General features: G+C 35.8%; 1 protein-coding gene across 1 annotated transcript in view; it reads left to right on the plus strand.

The window, feature by feature from the left end:
• The window catches only part of LOC145528650 (uncharacterized), a 427,065-nt gene that overhangs the window by 366,288 nt on the left and 41,470 nt on the right, over positions 1–19,307 (plus strand). The window contains exons 14-15 of the mRNA XM_081547298.1: positions 3,091–3,222; positions 6,240–6,374. The gene's annotated coding sequence lies outside the window, so the exon portion shown is untranslated. The remainder of the gene's footprint in view (positions 1–3,090; positions 3,223–6,239; positions 6,375–19,307) is intronic.

Here is a 19,307-nt window from a genome sequence, read left to right on the forward strand (position 1 = left end):
TATGAAAAATATGTATCCCCTTTTTGATTCTAAAAATATGTCATTGATAATTCAAATTTTAAAGTCTCAGCTATAATTTGAATTGTTAGTAACAAAGAAAAAAATATTTTTCATCTGAAAGATTGGAATCCTTAAGTTCATCTTTTGGAAGTTTTTATAATTCTTATTTTGCAATTCTTAATGGAAAATAATAAATAAAATAATTCCATATGACAAATGTAGGTATGCTATTTTTGTCCATTTTAAAATTTGCTGTAGAAATACAAAAGAAAATCTAGCAGTGATTTCTTGAGTCAGACTTCTGAGGGTTTCACAAGGTCCCACTAGCTTCCCAATGGGACGAACTTCTTCATTAGCATTTTTTAATACATTGCCTTAAATAGGTCACTAGCAAAGCACACAGTTCTTAGCAATGCAGAGAAACATGTAATGTGTTTGTAGAATCACGTAACAAATGTATTATGACTTGATTTAATATAACGGATACTTGGTGCATTCCAAAACAGACTAGACATTAAAAATGGTATCTAAATAATGAACATATGAATAAGAAGTAAAAAGAGAAAAGTAAAGAGTATATTTTATGAGACAAATATGGCAAATATCTTTGTAGTGAAAATGTTCATTTTTATGTCATGCTTCTACAAAAATGGCTCCAACTATAAATGTATACTTAGTATTTTCGATAGCTTCAATCAAAGGTTGTGAATTCATTTCTCTCATACTTTTTCAACCAGTCTTTGAGGTTACATTTATCTCATAGTTTTTCAATTGGTTCTCCGACCCAGAACCAGCATTGAAATCAAAACTGACCGTATGAAAATATCGTATCACTGCGTTCAATTTTAGAATCTGTGTCTGCACTCATTATGTTTTACTTTATTACATTCCTATATTCTTACATCTTTGATATAGTTTGAATAATAAAAATGAAAGCCATTTTTATAGCACTGAGTATTCTCCTTATACAAAATCACATGCAGAAAATATAATAGAACACTTTTAAGTATTTTTAGCTGAGGCATTGTGATAACATTCAGCACAGTAAGTGCATACTTTTGTTATTTTTACAAAACTATCTTGGGAAAGATAGTTGGTTTTTTAGCATTTTCTGTCAACATTTTTGCAATAATTTATTTTAATTTTATCTTTATGAGGATAAAGATCTACAAAATTCAGTTAAAACCTTTAAATATAATCAATCAGATAAAATAATTTGGGGACATATTACTCCACCTTATATAGAACAGAATTATTGGAATATTTTTTCTCAAATGCAAAGAAATTTAAGTAAATATGATTAATGGCTTGACCTATTTCATGAGCTAATAGGCCAATCCTTTAGGCATTATATTACACTACCTACAGCAGTGTGCAAATTTCAAGCAGTATTTGAAGTCTCATTTTGAGATGTTTGCAAGTGTGAAGAGTGCATACAAATGCATTAATGAAAATGTTTTCTCTGCTATAAAGTTTAGTGTGAAAAGAAAATGAAGTCGTTCAGTCATATCTGACTCTTTGCGACCCCATGGACTGTAGCCTACCAGGCTCCTCCATCCATGGGATTTTCCAGGCAAGAATACTGGAGTGGGTTGCCATTTCCTTCTCCAGGCCCTGACCCAGGGGATGAACCCGGATCTCCCACATTGTAGGCAGATGCTTTACTGTCTGAGCCACCAGGGAAGTCCTGGTGAAAACTTTGTAAAATCTTTCAACTCCTTCACCTGGCCAATTATTCAGAATATATTAAGCAAAGCATGTAAGTAAATATTTTTTTGAGATCAACTCTAGCAGAAAACCATTCATTTTAATGAAAGTGCATCAGCCAAAATTGAAAATCATAAATATATGGTCTCAAATCTGTTTTTTTTCTTACATCTTTAATCTTCTCTTACTTCTTCAGAGTCATTCAGTAATATAATTTGTAAAAAACATTGTGTATACATTGTTTTAAGATTAGGCATTATAAGATGAAAGATTTTGGCTATGAAAATGGATGAAATTAGCTCATCTTTAAGACACAGTAAATATCATCTGAGTTAAATTCACCCATTCCCATCCATTTTAGTTCACTGATACCTAAGATGCTAATAGTCAATCTTGCCATCCCCTGCTTGACCGCATCCAATTTACCTTGATTCATGGACCTAACATTCCAGGTTGCTATGCACCACTGTTCTTTGCAGCATCAGATTTTACTTTCAACACCAGACACATCCACAACTGAGAGTCATTTCCTCTTTAGCCCGGCTGTTTCATTCTTTCTGGAGCTATTAGTAGTTGTCCTCCATACTTCCCCAGCAGCATATTGGACACCTCCCAACCTGGGAGCTCATCTTTCAGTGTCATATCTCTTTGTCTTTTTATACAGCTCATGGGATACTCACGGCAAGTATACAGGGGTGGTTTGTCATTCCCTCCTCCAGTGGATTATGTTTTGTCAGAACACTCCACTTTGACCTATCCATCTTGGGTGGCCCTGCATAGCATGGCTCATAATAAGGCTGTGATCCATTGTTACATAAGCTAATGTAAAAGCTCTGCTGTAATTTCCTCATATTTACAGTTCCTATAAAAATATAAAATAAAATGTATAGGCTGTGTAGAATCCTATAAAACATGTATATGCAAAACAAGTATACTAATTTTTTTTAATAATTAATTTTATTTATTTATTTATTTATTTATTTTTTAATTTTCTGGACCCCCCACCCTCCTCCCTCCCCATCCCATCCCTCTGGGTCATCCCACTGCCCCGGCCCTGAGCCCTTGTCTCATGCATCGAACATGGAATGGTGTTCTGTTTACTAATTTAAGTGAAAGTTGAAGTCAAGGATTACTCCATGAAGTAAAAGAGATTTGTTTTATATGCAGTGTGTATTTTAAACTGTAACACTATCTCAATTAGGTCAATACTTTGTTCTTGTGATACAATCCAGTACAAGAGTTCTACAAGAGTATATTTTATTTCTTCAATGTATCTTTTATAGGTTCTAAGATTATTTGTAATCTACTCAATTATTGACTGTACTATTTCTGCTTCATGGAAAAAACTCAAGATTTATACTGTGTTTTTCTCTCCCACACTAGGAAGTTTTCTAATATTATACAATATAAAGTTAAGCTTTATTCCAGTGAGCCAAGAATGGAAATTGTCGTTCTGGCTTTTGTTTGCCGGTATTCCCATCATAGCATATTCACAAATGCCATCTGATTTAGTAGGTAAGCATTTCCCTGATTAGAGGAAAAACTGGTACAATTTTAATTCCAGGACTGAAAATATAAGGGAAACTTATCAAATGATGTAAGGGGACAAAAGAAGTTTAAATCATGCAAGATCTCAATGCCTTTTGTAAAACTTGAACACTACCACTTGAATCATAACCAAACCAAATGAAGAACATGGAATTTTCTGCATAGCTAACTTTATTATGATTTTTGTTACATTTTCCCACTATTTTCATATCAGTGTTAAAGTAATAGTGCCAGTGAGATTAGGGGAATAAGCCTTTCTTAATTAATATGACAAAACTCAAAAGAAACTACAAACTCCATGAAAGTAAGTAGTAAGTGTTAGTCGCTCATTCATGTATGACTCTTGGTGACCCCATGGACTGTAGCCCACCAGGCTCCTCTGTCCATGGAATTCTCCACTTAAAAATACTGGAGTCGATTGCCATTCCTGTCTCCAGGTAATCTTCTCAACCCAGGGATTGAACCCGGGTCCCCTGCCTTGCAGGTAGATTCTTTACCATCTGAGCGATCAACTCTCAAAATAAGGAAACTATGATCAAGTTTTGCACTTAAGTGAAATTATTTCTGTTCTTGAAAGATCAATGTCTACACATGGATAAGTGCATGTGGTATGAATGTAGGAGATGGGCTAATTACATAGAGATATATTAGGTGGCATGAACACAAAAGGGAATTCCTCATGATTCACATTTTAATAGTTTCACTGTTTTATGGAAGATGTACATAAATTAGTGTGCAATAAATTTGGTTTATTTTCTACTCTATTCCACAAAGAATTTACAGTGAGGAACACCCACTGGTCTTCTTTGAAAGGGGGAAGGTTTAGTATGATTTTTTTTCTCCTGTGCACAGGTACAGGTGTGGTAGATATATGCCAAGAAAGAAATAGGACACATACATCTTTAGATCAGAAAGCTTAAAAGAGGGTTAGAAGGATATAGTCAGAAGAGTTTGATGAGGATAATATGAGATAAAATTGTATTCATTTTAAAATACAGGAAAAAATACCCCCCAAATAACCTACGGCACATAGAGTTCACTTCAGTCACTCAGTCGTGTCCGACTCTTTGCGACCCCAGGCCTCCCTGTCCATCACCAACTGCCGGAGCCTACCCAAACTCATATCCACTGAGTCGGTGATGCCATCCAACCATCTCATCCTCTGTCCTCTCCTTCTCCTCCTGCCCTCAATCTTTCCCCAGCATCAGGGAAAGATTTTCCAATGAGTCAACTCTTCACATCAGGTGGCCAAAGTATTGCAGTTTCAGGTTCAACATCAGTCCTTCCAATGAACACCCAGGGCTGATCTCCTTTAGGATGGACTGGTTGGATCTCCTTGCAGTCCAAGGGACTCTCAAGAGTCTTCTTCTCCAACACCACAGTTCAAAAGCATCAATTCTTCGGGGCTCAGCTTTCCTTATAGTCCAACTCTCACATCCATACATGACTACTGGAAAAACCATAGCCTTAACTAGATGGACCTTTGTTGGCAAAGTAATGTCTCTGCTTTTTAATATGCTGTCTAGGTTAGTCATAATTTTCCTTCCAAGGAGTAAACGTCTTTTAATTTCATGGCTGCAATCACCATCTGCAGTGATTTTGGAGCCCCAAAAAATAAAGTCAGCCACTGTTTCCACAGTTAGTGGCACATATAGTACTCACAGAAATAAATATCACAAGAAATATACTGAAGAAATATAGGAAAAATAAGACATTTCTCAAAACAGAAGAACAGGTTAGAGTAAGTGGAGACTCATATACGTTTATTATGAATATTGTAAATTAATTCATTTTTACAAAATCATTGCTTTAGTTTTTATAAAAAATATGTATCATTTTAATGAAATGAAGTATTTTTAATAAATATCATAGAAGTATATATAAAATGGCAATATTTTGAATATACTTTGTCAAAATATGTCTGATATACATATAACAAAAATATGTAGGTAAAATAGAAACATTTCTCTATATATTTTTGTACAAAATAAGCATTCACCATGTCAGCTCCATGATGATTAGAGATCTAGGGTCCATCTATTAATCTCCTCCATCATCTTATGTCACAGATTTTGCTGTTTTCATTTAGTTGCTAAGTCATGTCTGACTTTTTGTGACCCTAAGGACTCTAACCCACCAGGGTCATTTGTCTATGGGATTTCCCAGGCAAGAATACCGGAATCGGTTGCCTTTTCCTTCTCCAGGGGATATTCCCGACCCAGGGATTGAACCCATATATACTGTTTAGCAGGCAGATTCTTTACCACTGAGCCATCTGGAAAGCTCATGTCATAGCCCAGCTCCTCACTGACTCCTCACAGTCTAATCACACTGGTTTACTTCAGTTGTCAAATCTGCATTCCAAGAACATGGGGGAGGAAAATATGAGCCAGCATGTTTTATTTGATTCCCACAAGTTCTGTGCAATTTTTGTACTACTGTGATGTATGTCTGACATTGAGAGATATATGTATATGTACATATATTGATATAGATATATATAAATGGTGGTTTAGTCGCTAAGTCATGTCCATCTCTTGGCAATCCCATAGACTGTAGCCCACCAGGCTCCTCTGTCCATGGGATTCTCCAGGCAAGGATACTGGAGTGGGTTGCCATTTCCTTCTCCAGGGGACCTTCCCAAACCAGGAATCGAACCTGAGTCTCCTGAAATGCAGGGAGATGATTTACCAACTGAGCTATGAGGGAAGCCTGGGTATATATATAATATCTAATCTGTATAATTGCTCAGGGATCTATTACTGAAAACTAGGTCAGAATGATTATTGGGAAATGCAAATAAAATATTTCTCACAACATTTAATGAGAAATAAAAAAGAATAAAAGAAAAGTTGTCTTACTAGATATTAAACTATCTTTGTTTTTCATAATTTAAAATGTTTAGTATTTGTGTAAATATTAATAAGTGAGTAGAAGGGATTTACCTGATGGTCCAGTGGTTAAGTTATGTGCTTCCATTGCAGGGGGCACGGGTTTGATCCCTGATCAGGGAAATAAGATCCAGCATGTTGCACAGCCAAAAAGAAAAGAAAAAAAAAAATGATGAATCAGTGGAAGATGTCTTTGAAAGTCAATATTTTCTTTAAGGAGGAAAATCAGTAAGTTCTATTAGGTAATGAAAGTTTTTGCTTAGAACTGAGTAGGTTATCTCAGCTCCACAGATAACAACTGTAAACTCTTGACCAGATACTGAAGCAGTTATCTAACTACTTTAAATCTCAGGAAATGAACAAAGAAAGATTTTGAGAGGAAGCTAAAATTTGAGAGAATGGACAAGCATGGAGTAAATTTTCTGTGCTTGAAATATTGACATAAATGCAAGCTGTGGCACAGCAAGGATGGCATGACCAAAACGTCAGTAAGAAATGTTCTATGTTTCTGTTCTAAGATGGACAGAGCATGGGGTGGCAGCAGATCCTGGGAATGAGGGGAGTATCCCAGAAGGAAGACTACCCAAGAAGAGGAGGATTAGTACTCTTTATGAACTCTGCACGTTGCTGGCTGATGTGCAGACAGCTCAGGAGAAAGAGAAAAATAAAAAGAACTGAGCTGCTATCTATGATTCTGTCTTTTGCCAAAAACACACGTTGGTTCTCAGGTATATCTGGGTGTACTGACTGCTTAATGTGTTGTCGCTCAAATGGTAAATCGTGTCCAGCTTGATGCAACCCCATGGCTTAGTGTTAATACCACTCAATGGGGGAAAGTAAGAGAATTCCGATTCCATTTCATAATATGCTGGTGCAATGGTAAAGAATCTGCCACAGTGCAGGAGATGTGAGAGACACAAATTCAGTCCCTGGGTTGGGAAGATCCCCTGGAGTAGGAAATGGCAACCCACTCCGGTATTGTTGCCTGGAAGACTCCATGGACAGAGGAACCTGGAGGGCTACAGTCCATGGGATCACAGAGTTGGACACAACTGAGCATGCACAAGATAAAACTAAAAAATTGCAAGAACAAAGACCTTAGAATAAAAAGAAACCTAACTTGGGTGCAACCTCAAAAATGATAGAATGATCTTGATTACTCTCAAGACAAATGATTCAGGATTACAGTAATCTAAATCTATGCCCCAACCACTGATGCTGAACCTGAAATAGACGGGTTCTATAAGACCTACAACCGTTTCTAGAATTTAACGTCAAAAACAGGTGTCCTTTTCATCATGGGGGTTGGAATGCAAAAGTAGGAAATCAAGAAATACCTGGAGTAACAGGCAAGTTTGGCCTTTGAGTACAAAATGAAGCAGGGCAAAGGCTAACAGAGTTTTGTCAAGAGAACACAATGATCATAGCAAAACCCTTTTCCAACAACCCAAGAGACAATTCTACACATGGACATGACCAGGTTGTCAATACAAAAATCAGATCGATTGTGTTCTTTGCAGTCAAAGATGGAGAAGCTCTATACAGTCAGCAGTAAAAAAGACTGGGAGCTGACTGTGGCTCAGATCATGACTTCCTTATTGCAAAATTGAGCCTTCCTTTGAAGAAAGTAGGGCAAAACACTAGGCAGTTCAGGTAAGACCTAAATCAAATCCTTTATGATTATATGGTGAAAAGATATAGATTCAAGGGATTAGATCTGATAGACAGAGTGCCTGAAGAACTATGGACAGAGGTTCCTAACATTGTGCAGGAGATGGTGACCAGAACCATCTTTAAGAAAAAGAAATGCAAGAAGGCAAAGTGATTGTCTGAGGAAGTGTTACTAATTGCTGAGGAGAGAGGAGAAGCAAAAGGCAAGAGTAAAAGGGAAAGATATACCCAACTGAATGCAAAGTTCCAGAGAATAGCAAGGAGATATAAGAAGACCTTCTTAAGTGAACAGTGAGGAACAGAGGAAAACAATAGAATGGAAAAGACTAGAAATCTCTTCAAGAAAACTGGAGAGATCAAGGGAACATTTCATGCAAGGATGGGCACAATAAAGGAAAGAAATGATAAGGACCTAACAGAAACAGAAGAGATTAAGGAAAGGTGGCAAGAATACACAGAATATACAAAAAAGGTCTTGATGACCTGGATAACCACAGTGGCATGATCAGTCACTACTCCTGGACATCCTGGAGTGTGAAGCCAAGTAGGCCTTAGGAAGCACTATAAAGTAAAAGTAAAGTAAAGTAAAAGTGAAGTTGCTCAGTCGTGTCCGACTCTTTGCGACCCCACAGATTGCAGCTTACCAGGCTCCTCTGTCCATGGAATTTTCCAGGCAAGAGTACTGGAGTGGGTTGCCATTTCCTTCTCCAGAGGATCTTCCCAACCCAGGGATCGAACCCAGGTCTCCAACATTGTAGGCAGACACTTTACAGTCTGAGCCACCAGGGAAGTCCTTTAGGAAGCATTACCGAAAACAAAACTAGTGGAGGTGATAGAATTCCAGCTCAACTGTTTCAAATTCTGAAAGATGATGCTGTTAAAGTGCTGCATTCAATACGCTAGCAAATTTGGGAAGCTCAGGCCTGGCCACAGTACTGGAAAAGGTCAGTTTTCATTCCAGTCTCAAAGTACAATACCAAAAAATGTTCAAACTACCCTACCGTTGTGCTCATTTCACATGCTACTAGGTTTTACTCAAAATTCTTCAAGCTAATCTTTAGCAGTACATGAACTGATAACTTCCAGATGTGCAAGCTGGGTATCAAAGAGGCAGAGGAACCAGAGATAAAATTGCCAACATTCGTTGGATCACAGAGAAGGCAAGGGAATTCCAGAAAAACATCTCCATCTGCTTCATTGACAATGTTAAAGCCTTTAACTGTGTGTGTCACAACAAACTGGGAAACTCTTAAATAGATGCAAGTACCAGACCACCTTACCTGTCTCCTGAGAAGCCTCTATGTGAGTCAAGACACAACAGTTAGAACCAGACAGGGAACAACGGACTGCTTCCACTTTGAGAAAGGACTAATGAGCCTCTTGATGAGGGTGAAAGAAGAGAGTAAACAAGTTGGCTTGAAAGTCAACATGAAAAGAAAAAAAACCTTAAGATCATGGCATCTAGTCCCATCACTTCATGGCAAATAGAAGTGGAAAAATTGGAAGCAGGGACAGATTTTATTTTCTTAGTTGCCAAAATCACTGCAACACGGTGACTGCAGCCATGGAAATAAAAGAAGCTTGCTCCTTGGAAGGAAACTTATGACAAACCTAGACAGCATATTAAAGTACAGAAACATCAGTTTGCTGACAAAGGTCCATATTATCAATACCAAAGTACAATACCAAAGAATGTTCAAACTACCCTACAGTTGTGCTCATTTCACATGCTACTAAGGTTTTACTCAAAATTCTTCAAGCTAGTCTTTAGCAGTACATGAACTGATAACTTCCAGATGTGCAAGCTGGGTATCAAAGAGGCAGAGGAACCAGAGATGAAATTGCCAACATTCGTTGGATCACAGTGGTCATGTATGGATGTAAGAGTTGGACCACATAGAAGGCTGAACTCGGAAGAATTGATTGATGCTTTAGAACTGTGATGTTGAAGAAGACTTTGAGAGTCCCTAGGACAGCAAAGAGATCAAACCAAACAATCCTAAAGGAAATCAACCCTGAATATTCATTAGAAGGACTGATGCTGAAGCTGAAGCTCTAGGACTTTGGCCACCTGCTGTGAAGAGCCAACTCATTGAAAAGGCCCTGCTGCTGGGAATGATAGAAGGCAAAAGGAGAAGAGGGTGGCAGAGGATTTGATGGTTCAATAACAACACTGAATCAATGGACATGAATCTGAGCAAACTCACTGAGCCTTCAGTGATTCATAATAGTAACATCAAAGATGACTGATCAGAGATCACTGTAACATAAATAGAAACAATAAAGAACTTTGAAATACTGTGAGAATTACTAAAATGTGACATAGAGCTGTGATGTGAGCAAATGTTATTGGGAAAACTGTGCCAATATACTGGATGCAAAGTTGCCACAAACCTTCAAGACACAGTATCAGTGAAGTGCAATTATGCTTAATAAAAACCACTGTGCATGCATGCTCAGTCATTTCATCACTTTCAACTCTTTGGGATCCCATAGACTATAGCTTGCCAGGCTTCTCTGTCCACGAGATTCTCCAGGCAACAATACTGGAGTTGGTTTCCATGCCCTTCTCTGGGGGATCTTCCAGACTAGGGATTCTCCTGAGTCTCCTGCATTGCAGGCATATTCCTTAGCGCTGAGCCTCCAGAGAAGTCCAATAAAATGACATATTTTTGTGTTCTGCATGGTCCTCTGCTCTATATTCTGGGCTCTTCTATCTTTTTAATAATCATTTCTTTGTTATGAAATATAGTGTCTGTCTGAAGCTAAGTAATTTTATCAGGCTTCTTTCTACCAGTAAATTTCAGAACTCAATGTCCTTTTAAAATTTTGCACTGCCTCGATCACTTGCACTCTAAGTAATCAATCTATTTAGTGGTACAAGTCTTTCAGAAACCTTATAGTCTACCAGTAAGTATCACTGAAGTTGACTTCATAAAAGGGAAGAAACAGACCCGCCAATATCTGAGATCGGCCCTCCTCTACCTTGGGCTGCTCCTGAAATGGCTGAAGGACAAACCATTAAGCATATTAGAGGCTCTGTTATTTGATTAAGAGGATCTTTGAGGCACACTGTTAATCTTTTTAAATGTCTCTTTAAACTGAATGTTACACAGAAGTAAAATCTTTGATGTTTCTGAGAAATGAACAAAAAGTTGTATGGAAACACTCATGGCTTATATTTAAACCTCTTTCTCCTGAGAGTGCCCTAGCTTTGAACTTTACTAAGAAGCAATCTGTTAATGTTAGCATCTTTTGCCTATTGGAAAATCTGAAATATTTCAAACCCACAAAGTCCAAGTTCTCTTTTTAAAGTTGTTTCCTCAATTTATCTACCTCTTCCCAAATTTTACTGTAAGCAATAAGAAGAAACCAAATGACACCTTCAACACTTAACCTACAGTTCTTCTTAGGTAGATAAATCAGTTCATTAAGCACATATATTTCTTTCCCTGCTATCAAAAACAAAAGCAATAGTATTGCTAAACTCTCTGTCACTCCATAACAAAATCTCTTCCTGCATTTTTCAGTAGCATTCCTTTTCAACTGTCACTGCCAGGGTCTTCAAAATCCCCATTTTAACTAGTAGTATTTAGCAGTTTAGGATTTACCCTCATTGTCTCTTCCCAATGCCACTCACAACTTTTAAGTTGCTATTTGAAATTGCAAAGGCAATAAAAAGAAAGGGAGAAACATTTGCAGTGTATATCTGTTTCAAGACTCTTATCCTAAATTAATAAAAAAAAACTCTTTCAAATCAATAATAAAACAAATGCCTGATTAAAAATTGGCTAAAAGCTTGACAAGATACTTCACCAAAAAGAATTAAATGGCCTACCAGCACATGATTATGTATTCTAGACCGTTAGACATACCTATATCTTCACATTAAATAACTATATAAAATCACTAGTTAAAATGTTAATTATTTTTAAATTGAGATAATATGCCTAAACACAGTAAAAAAAAAAAAAAAGGAATAAAATAATAAAAGAAATGTAACCACTTATATGGGAAAAGCAGGTGAAAGTTATGCCCCCCAAAAAACAAAAGTACACAATTGAACAAGTAATCATGAAAACATACATTTCAGAAATAATTAAAATTAAACTTTGCTTTCTTCTACGATTATGTGCTCATTTTGTCATAAAGAGAGATTTCTGATAATGAATCTTAATTTGGTATTTGAATAGTCAGTTGCACGAAAATTTATCTTAAACTTATTTTTTAAAAGACTAAAAACAATGAATGCTTACTTAACATAGAAAAAATAAATACATATTTCTTATTCCTCATCTTAAAATGATTTGTAGATAATTGCTTGATTGTATCACTTTATTCTTAAAATTGATTGTCAGTAAAATTAGGAAAACAACCTTTTAGCTAAACAACTTATATCTGTAATTTTTAAATGATCATTATTTTAAAGTTAAAAATTCTGCGTTGTGATTTCAAAATTCTGAAGCCTCAGAGACCACAAAGACCAAAAGTTGATGAATATTCAAATGTATAACTACACTAATTGTTTGTAGCCTGCATTATTACCTCAGATGGGTCAATTATGATGCTCATCAAATTCTAACTTATCATTTTTACCAGCCTAGAGACTATTTCTGGGCTTCCTTACTGGCTCAGAAGTAAAGAATCTGCCTGCAATGCAGAAGACCCAGGTTCAACCCCTGGATCAGAAAGATCCTCTGAAGAAGGGAATAGCTACCCATTCCAGTATTCTTGCCTGGGGAATTCCATGGACAGAGGAGCCTGGTGGGCTGCGGTCTATGGGGTCCCAGAATTGGACATGGCTGGGCAACTAACACTTTCACGGTATATATAGAGAGTATAGCTATAGTGATGGTTACAGATGACTATAACAGCATCTATACCTTGCCCCAAATTATTTATTCTCTAATCTGACAATAAGATTCCAAAATATAAATATGTGTTATATATATTACAACACTATTAAATTCTCCAAGCCAGGCTTCAACAGTATGTGAACCATGAAATTCCAGATGTTCAAGCTGGTTTTATTTATTTATTTTTTTTAAATAAATTTATTTATTTTGGTTGGGGGCTAATTACTTTACAATATTGTAGTAGTTTTTTCCATACATTGACATGAATCAGCCATGGGTTTACATGTGTTCCCCTTCCTGGACCCCCCACCCACCTCCCTCCCCATCCCATCCCTCTGGGTCATCCCATTGCCCCAGCCCTGAGCCTTTGTCTCATGCATCGAACATGGAATGGTGTTCTGTTTCACATATGATAATATACATGTTTCAATGCTATTCTCCCAGAACGTCCCACCCTCACCTTCTCCCTCAGAGTCCATAAGACTTTTCTATGCATCTGTGTCTCTTATTCTGTCTCGCATATAGGGTTATCGTTACCATTTTTCAAATTCCATATATATGCATTAGTATACTGTATTGGTGTTTTTCTTTCTGGCTTACTTCACTCTGTATAATGGGCTCCAGTTTCATCCATCTCAATAGAATCGATTCAAATGTATTTTTTTAATGGCTGAGTAATATTCCATTGTGTATATGTACCACAGCTTCCTTATCCATTCATCTGCTGATGGACATCTAGGTTGCTTCCATGTCCTGGCTATTGTAAACAGTGCTGTGATGAACATTGGGGTACATGCGTCTCTTTCAATTCTGGTCTCCTAGGTGTGTATGCCCAGCAGTGGGATTGCTGGGTCATATGGCAGTTCTATTCCCAGTTTTTTAAGGAATCTCCACACTGTTCTCCATAGTGGCTGTACTAGTTTGCATTCCCACCAACAGTGTAAGAGGGTTCCCTTTTCTCCACACCCTCTCCAGCATTTATTGCTTGTAGAAAAGCTGGTTTTAGAAAAGGCAGAGGAACCAGAGATCAAATTGCCAACATCCGCTGGATCAGCAAAAAAGCAAGAGAGTTCCAGAAAAACATGTATTTCTGCTTCATTGACTATGCCAAAGCCTTTGGCTGTGTGGATCACAATAAAACTGTGGAAAATTCTGAAAGAGATGGGAATACCAGACCACCTGACCTGCCTCTTGAGAAACCTGTATGCAGGTCAGGAAGCAACAGTTAGAACTGGACATGGAACAACAGACTGGTTCCAAAGAGGAAAAGGACTAGGTCAAGGCTGTATATTGTTACCCTGCTTACTTAACTTATATGCAGAGTACATCATGAGGAACACTGGGCTGGATGAAGCACAAGCTGGAATCAAGATTGCCAGGAGAAATATCAATAACCTCAGATATGCAGATGACACCACCCTTATGGCAGAAAGTGAAGAAGAACTAAGGAGCCTCTTGATGAAAGTGAAAAAGGAGAGTGAAAAAGTTGGCTTAAAGCTCAACATTCAGAAAACTAAGATCATAGCATCTGGTCCCATCACTTCATAGCAGATAGATGTGGAAACAGTAGAAACAGTGGCTGACTTTATTTTTCTGGCCTCCATAATCATTGCAGATGGTGATTGCAGCAATGAAATTAAAAGATGTTTACTCCTTGGAAGGAAAGTTATGACTAACCTAGACAGCATATTAAAAAGCAGAGACATTACTTTGCCAACAAAGGTCCGTCTAGTCAAGGCTATGGTTTTTCCAGTGGTCATGTATGGATGTGAGAGTTGGACTATAAAAAAAGCTGAGCACTGAAGAATTGATGCTTTTAAACTGTGGTGTTGGAGAAGACTCTTAAGAGTCCCTTGGACTGCAAGGAGATCCAACCAGTCCATCCTAAAGGAGATCAGTTCTGGATGTTCATTGGAAGGACTGATGTTGAAGCTGAAATTCCAATATTTTGGCCACCTGATGTGAAGAACTGCCTCATTGGGAAAGCCCCTGATGCTGGGAAAGATTGAGGGCAGGAGGAGAAGGGGATGACAGAGGGTGAGCTATTTGGATGGCATCACTGACTCTATGGAAATGAGTTTGAGTAAGCTCTGGTTGTTGGTGATAGACAGGGAAGCCTGGCGTCCTGCGTCCATGAGGTCACAAAGAGTCTGGCACGACTGAGTGGCTGAACTGAACTGATTGACCTTCTCTCTGTATCTCAACATGTTAGAGAAGAGACAGAAGCATAGTCTCTCTTGTCTCTTCTAAGGTTGCTAATTTCATTCCCAAGTGCTCCACCCTCATGTCTTAATCATCCCCCAACAGTTTCATCTTCAAATACGATTATATTGGGAATTAAGCTTCAACATATGGATCTCAAGGGACACAGTCTGTCTAACATATTTGAAAGAAATATTAAAAACTATGTTGAATTCATTCATACAACCTCTGTACATTAAGTACCTCAGTTGTTATAAGTATTCAGGTAGGTACTGTGAATTTACAAGCATCCTGATGTTATGGAGGAGTTTCTTGAGGAAATCTGAGTCTTATAATATTCTTTTTAAAAATATATTTATTTATTTATTTGGCTGTGTTGAGTCTTTATTGAGGCACATTGTATCTAGTTTCCTGACTAGGGATTGAACCCAGGCCCCCTTCATTGGAATTATGGAGTCTTAGCCACTGGGCCACCAGGGAAGTCACTTCTTTATATTTCTGTGACCTCAATTCTAGTACAAAACAATAAGAAAGATATTTCATTTAATATATTCAGAAGAATTTCTGTATGTTTATATTCACAGTACATACATATATATAAATATTGCTCAATTCAGTCATAAATGTAGGTTTCTAAAATAATCTAATTGGAAGTAATGAATTAAGATACCTAGGAAAAATTACATATACATTTATAAAAATTCACTGTATGAAAATATAGCATTTGAAAAATGTTGGGAATAATTTTTACTTAATGATTCTTAAATTGACAGGTAAAAATATGTCTTAAAATGCTAGAAAAAGTGATGTAGTTTGTCTCTTAAAATTGGCATCAGTTCTACTTTATTCCAGTAATCTGGCAATCAGAGTAACTTTAATATATATAATGTTAAACATTTAAAAGCTAAAGGTCAATCAGTTGTGTTAGTTTTGAAGTAAGTATTCAAATAAATTTTTGAATATTTTATATATTCTTAAAAATTTAAAAGGAAAACATGTAGAGATTTTTATACTTCTAAACTTAAGAAATAAAATAGGCCGGGCTATCTTCCCCTATGAATGTATATCTCTCTATTTTTTCACTTCCCCTTTACTTTTAAGTAAAATATCTGTAACTAAACCTCTAATTTCTAGCTTCAATTTATAAAACAGTTATCAAGAATAACTACCTTCATTTTTTAAAACTACATAATAGAAAAATATATTTTCTAAATTACATAGACATTTTCACAAAATTAAAATATAAATAAGCACTTAGAGACAATGAATAACTGCTTTCTCAATGTGGGTCAATATTAAGTCAGGATTTAACACCTGCCTGACATTGTACAGGTTTGCAAATCTGGTGTTATCTGACTTTATAGATCAAATCAGGACTTGTAACTGACAAAGCTTTAATTAGGTTTAGGTTCATGGCCATGTGCCTATTACTCAAATATGTTAACTTTTAAAAATTATACCAGTAAGATACTGGCACAACTTCAAGTTCATTTCCCTGCAGTCATTGGAGAGACATAACCCAGAAACAACCAGAGTGCTGTCTCAAGTAAAAGTGCATAATACTGTGGGTTGAATATCTACATGAAAATAATAATTTAAGTTTTATTTTGCATGGTAAATGTAAATCAGGAAACTTGCACATTCAGCAAATGTCAAAGAGCTTTGACTTCAGCAAATATTAAAAGAAACAATAATCTATAAAGTTACTAAAATATGTAAGTCCTGGTAAGGAAATATCTAGTTACTTGAATGCAAACTAATATATTAGCATTTATTTCTCAACATGATAGTCATTATAATTATTAGTGTCATGCTGTAACATTTAAAATTAGTAAAAGAAAGAACCTGAATATCTAGAAATATATGATTGAATCAAATATGTATTTGGTCTTCATAGATCAAAGTACTGAAGTAGTTCTGTCTGTGACAAATGCTCCAAAGCAAAGTGAAAAAGGCAGTTAGTTAAAAATAGGTCTACAAAAAGCAAGTTACTTTTTTTTGTTTTGTTTTATTACATCTTGGTGTCAGCAGACATTTTAGAGGGTAATTGACGTTAACCCACTTTAGAGATAAAAGCATGCTCTGCAGCATCTGTGAAAGGTATCTTTCCAGCCTACTTGAGCTTTCCTCCCCTCTTTCACCATCACACCCATCGTTACTCCTCTGGGGGATGTTTAATTTTACATATGTCATCAAGTCTCACACTACTCTTTGACATCAATACCATGGTGGCATTTCCCTACACAGATTTGTGAGAAACAATGACTAACATTCATTTACTGATGTGTACTAATAAACACCTTATTTGGTGGCTTTCTATATCATTACTTTAATTCTTATAACAGTTGCTTGGAAACATAATATTATAAGTCCCATTCTGTAAAAAATTCTGTAAAAACTCCCATTTTTACAGAAAAGGAAATCTAGGCACAGAGGTGAGACTTGACCAAGGCACAGAACTAGTAAATAGCTGACCTGACTCCAAGCCCAGGCAGACTGTCTCCAATATTTGTGTTCTCATAATTTAGATACAGTGTATTTTTATTTAGGTATAGCTTTCTATGACCTTGATAAATACTGAATTTTATGAATAATGAGCTGTAATAAATATTGGATCTGATACAGAAATACAAAATAAATGGCTCATTAATAAGTTGATTATTACATGATATTTCTTAAAACAGTGACTATAAAAAAGATTAATTCTATAGAAATAAGTAATCTCTTTTTTCCTGATATTAGATCATTTAAACTCAATATCACTAGGTTATATAATTCTCAAGTTAAAAAAAATTATGAAATTCACAATTTAAAAAATATATTTGTATATAGAAAATAGTTTATTTGGTCTATGAGTCTTTCAACTTCCACTATGTTAGGGTCAATGGAATATATATATATATGAGTATATATGTGTATATTTTTTAAAATTTTGATGAATCACTTTTCAAATAAGCTAAATGCAAAAATATAAGCAGATTTGTATGAGAAAATATCAGCAAATATCTTAATCAATATAAAAATTTGATGAACCACATGCTGAAAAAAAAAAACACTGAGGAGTAAATCCATAGGAGGATTGTAATATGCACAGATGGCAGGGGTGGACCTGATTGCTTTCCAGCCAGTAACTGTTTTGGAATGTATGAAGCCACATCTCCAGGTTACCTTTACTATATTAAGGGCTTACTGCTGGCTGAAAAAAATCTATGGATTTCCCTCTTAAAAGAAAATATTACCAGGTACCACTAGGTTAGATGTTATAATTGAACAATAAAAAGAAAAGTACGGAAACCTTATTTTTTGTAAGCTAAACTGTTTTAATATTTGTAAAAAATAAACCTGGAAGCTCTGAATTTAGAATAAGCTGAAGAGGAAGCCGGTGCTTTAGGTTAATGGCCAATAGCCCAGGTAGGGAGCAACGTGGGAACACGAGCTTCTCTCCCCACTGTTAATTATAATCTATGAATTGGTCCCCTTTGGTTCAAGGTACAGAAACAGTCAGGATTGTGTTGGGCCCAGATGGTTGAATGATTGACTCACTACCATTTTTGTGCCAGTTTGGCACATCCACCTACATTTTTGTCCAGGTTTCTCTGAACTGAAAGATTGTATATGAGGAAAAAGACTGTATTACAACATGAAAAATAAAATATTTTTAATACATAGGAAGGGTCACACTGAAAAAATTGGAAACAGTTTTTAAACCAAATAATGTAATATATTTTCTTTCTCACATTCTTCATGTTTTCAATCATTAGAGATTATGAAAAAAAACTAAAATGTTTATTTCCTGAGCTAAGTTTTAATGATTAATCTATATAGTTACAAACTGCATCTACTTCTGTAATTTTAAAGTTCTGTATATAAACAAATTCAGGGACATGTAATACCTTTTGTCAAATATAGAGTTTCCCTTACCAGAAGGAACAGAGATTATGTTTAAAAAGTTAAATATTTTTATAGATGGCTAAATGTATATATATTTGAATTGATTAAATTTATTCTAGTATATTCCTTAATGATAGTTTTCCACATAATGTCATAAACCTGAACACAACATTCTAAGAATATTACTATGAAATTATTATTCTAATAGTAGTGTATTATTTAGAGTAGAATATTATAATGCTTTATAACAAATTAACTTCTATTTATTCAGATGATCAATCAGAACTGAAATTCACTGACATAGTCTGAATCATATGATAAATAGACCATTTAAATGCAAGTCAAAATCTTGGTTTTGACTGATTTACTTCACCCATGCGGCTGAGAAGGAATTACTGTTAAAAAACATAATGATTATAAAAGCATGTTGAATTTCATGAATGGACAGTGGAATATTATTACCTTTATTTTCTAATAAGGATACTGTAGCAGTGAGTTGGTATCCAAAGGTATTTCTATTGCTTGGTTGTAATTTATTAGA

Source organism: Giraffa tippelskirchi, chromosome 12 (genome assembly GCF_054371585.1).
Source record: "Giraffa tippelskirchi isolate mGirTip1 chromosome 12, T2T-mGirTip1v1.2.pri, whole genome shotgun sequence".
NCBI classification, from domain to species: domain Eukaryota; kingdom Metazoa; phylum Chordata; class Mammalia; order Artiodactyla; family Giraffidae; genus Giraffa; species Giraffa tippelskirchi.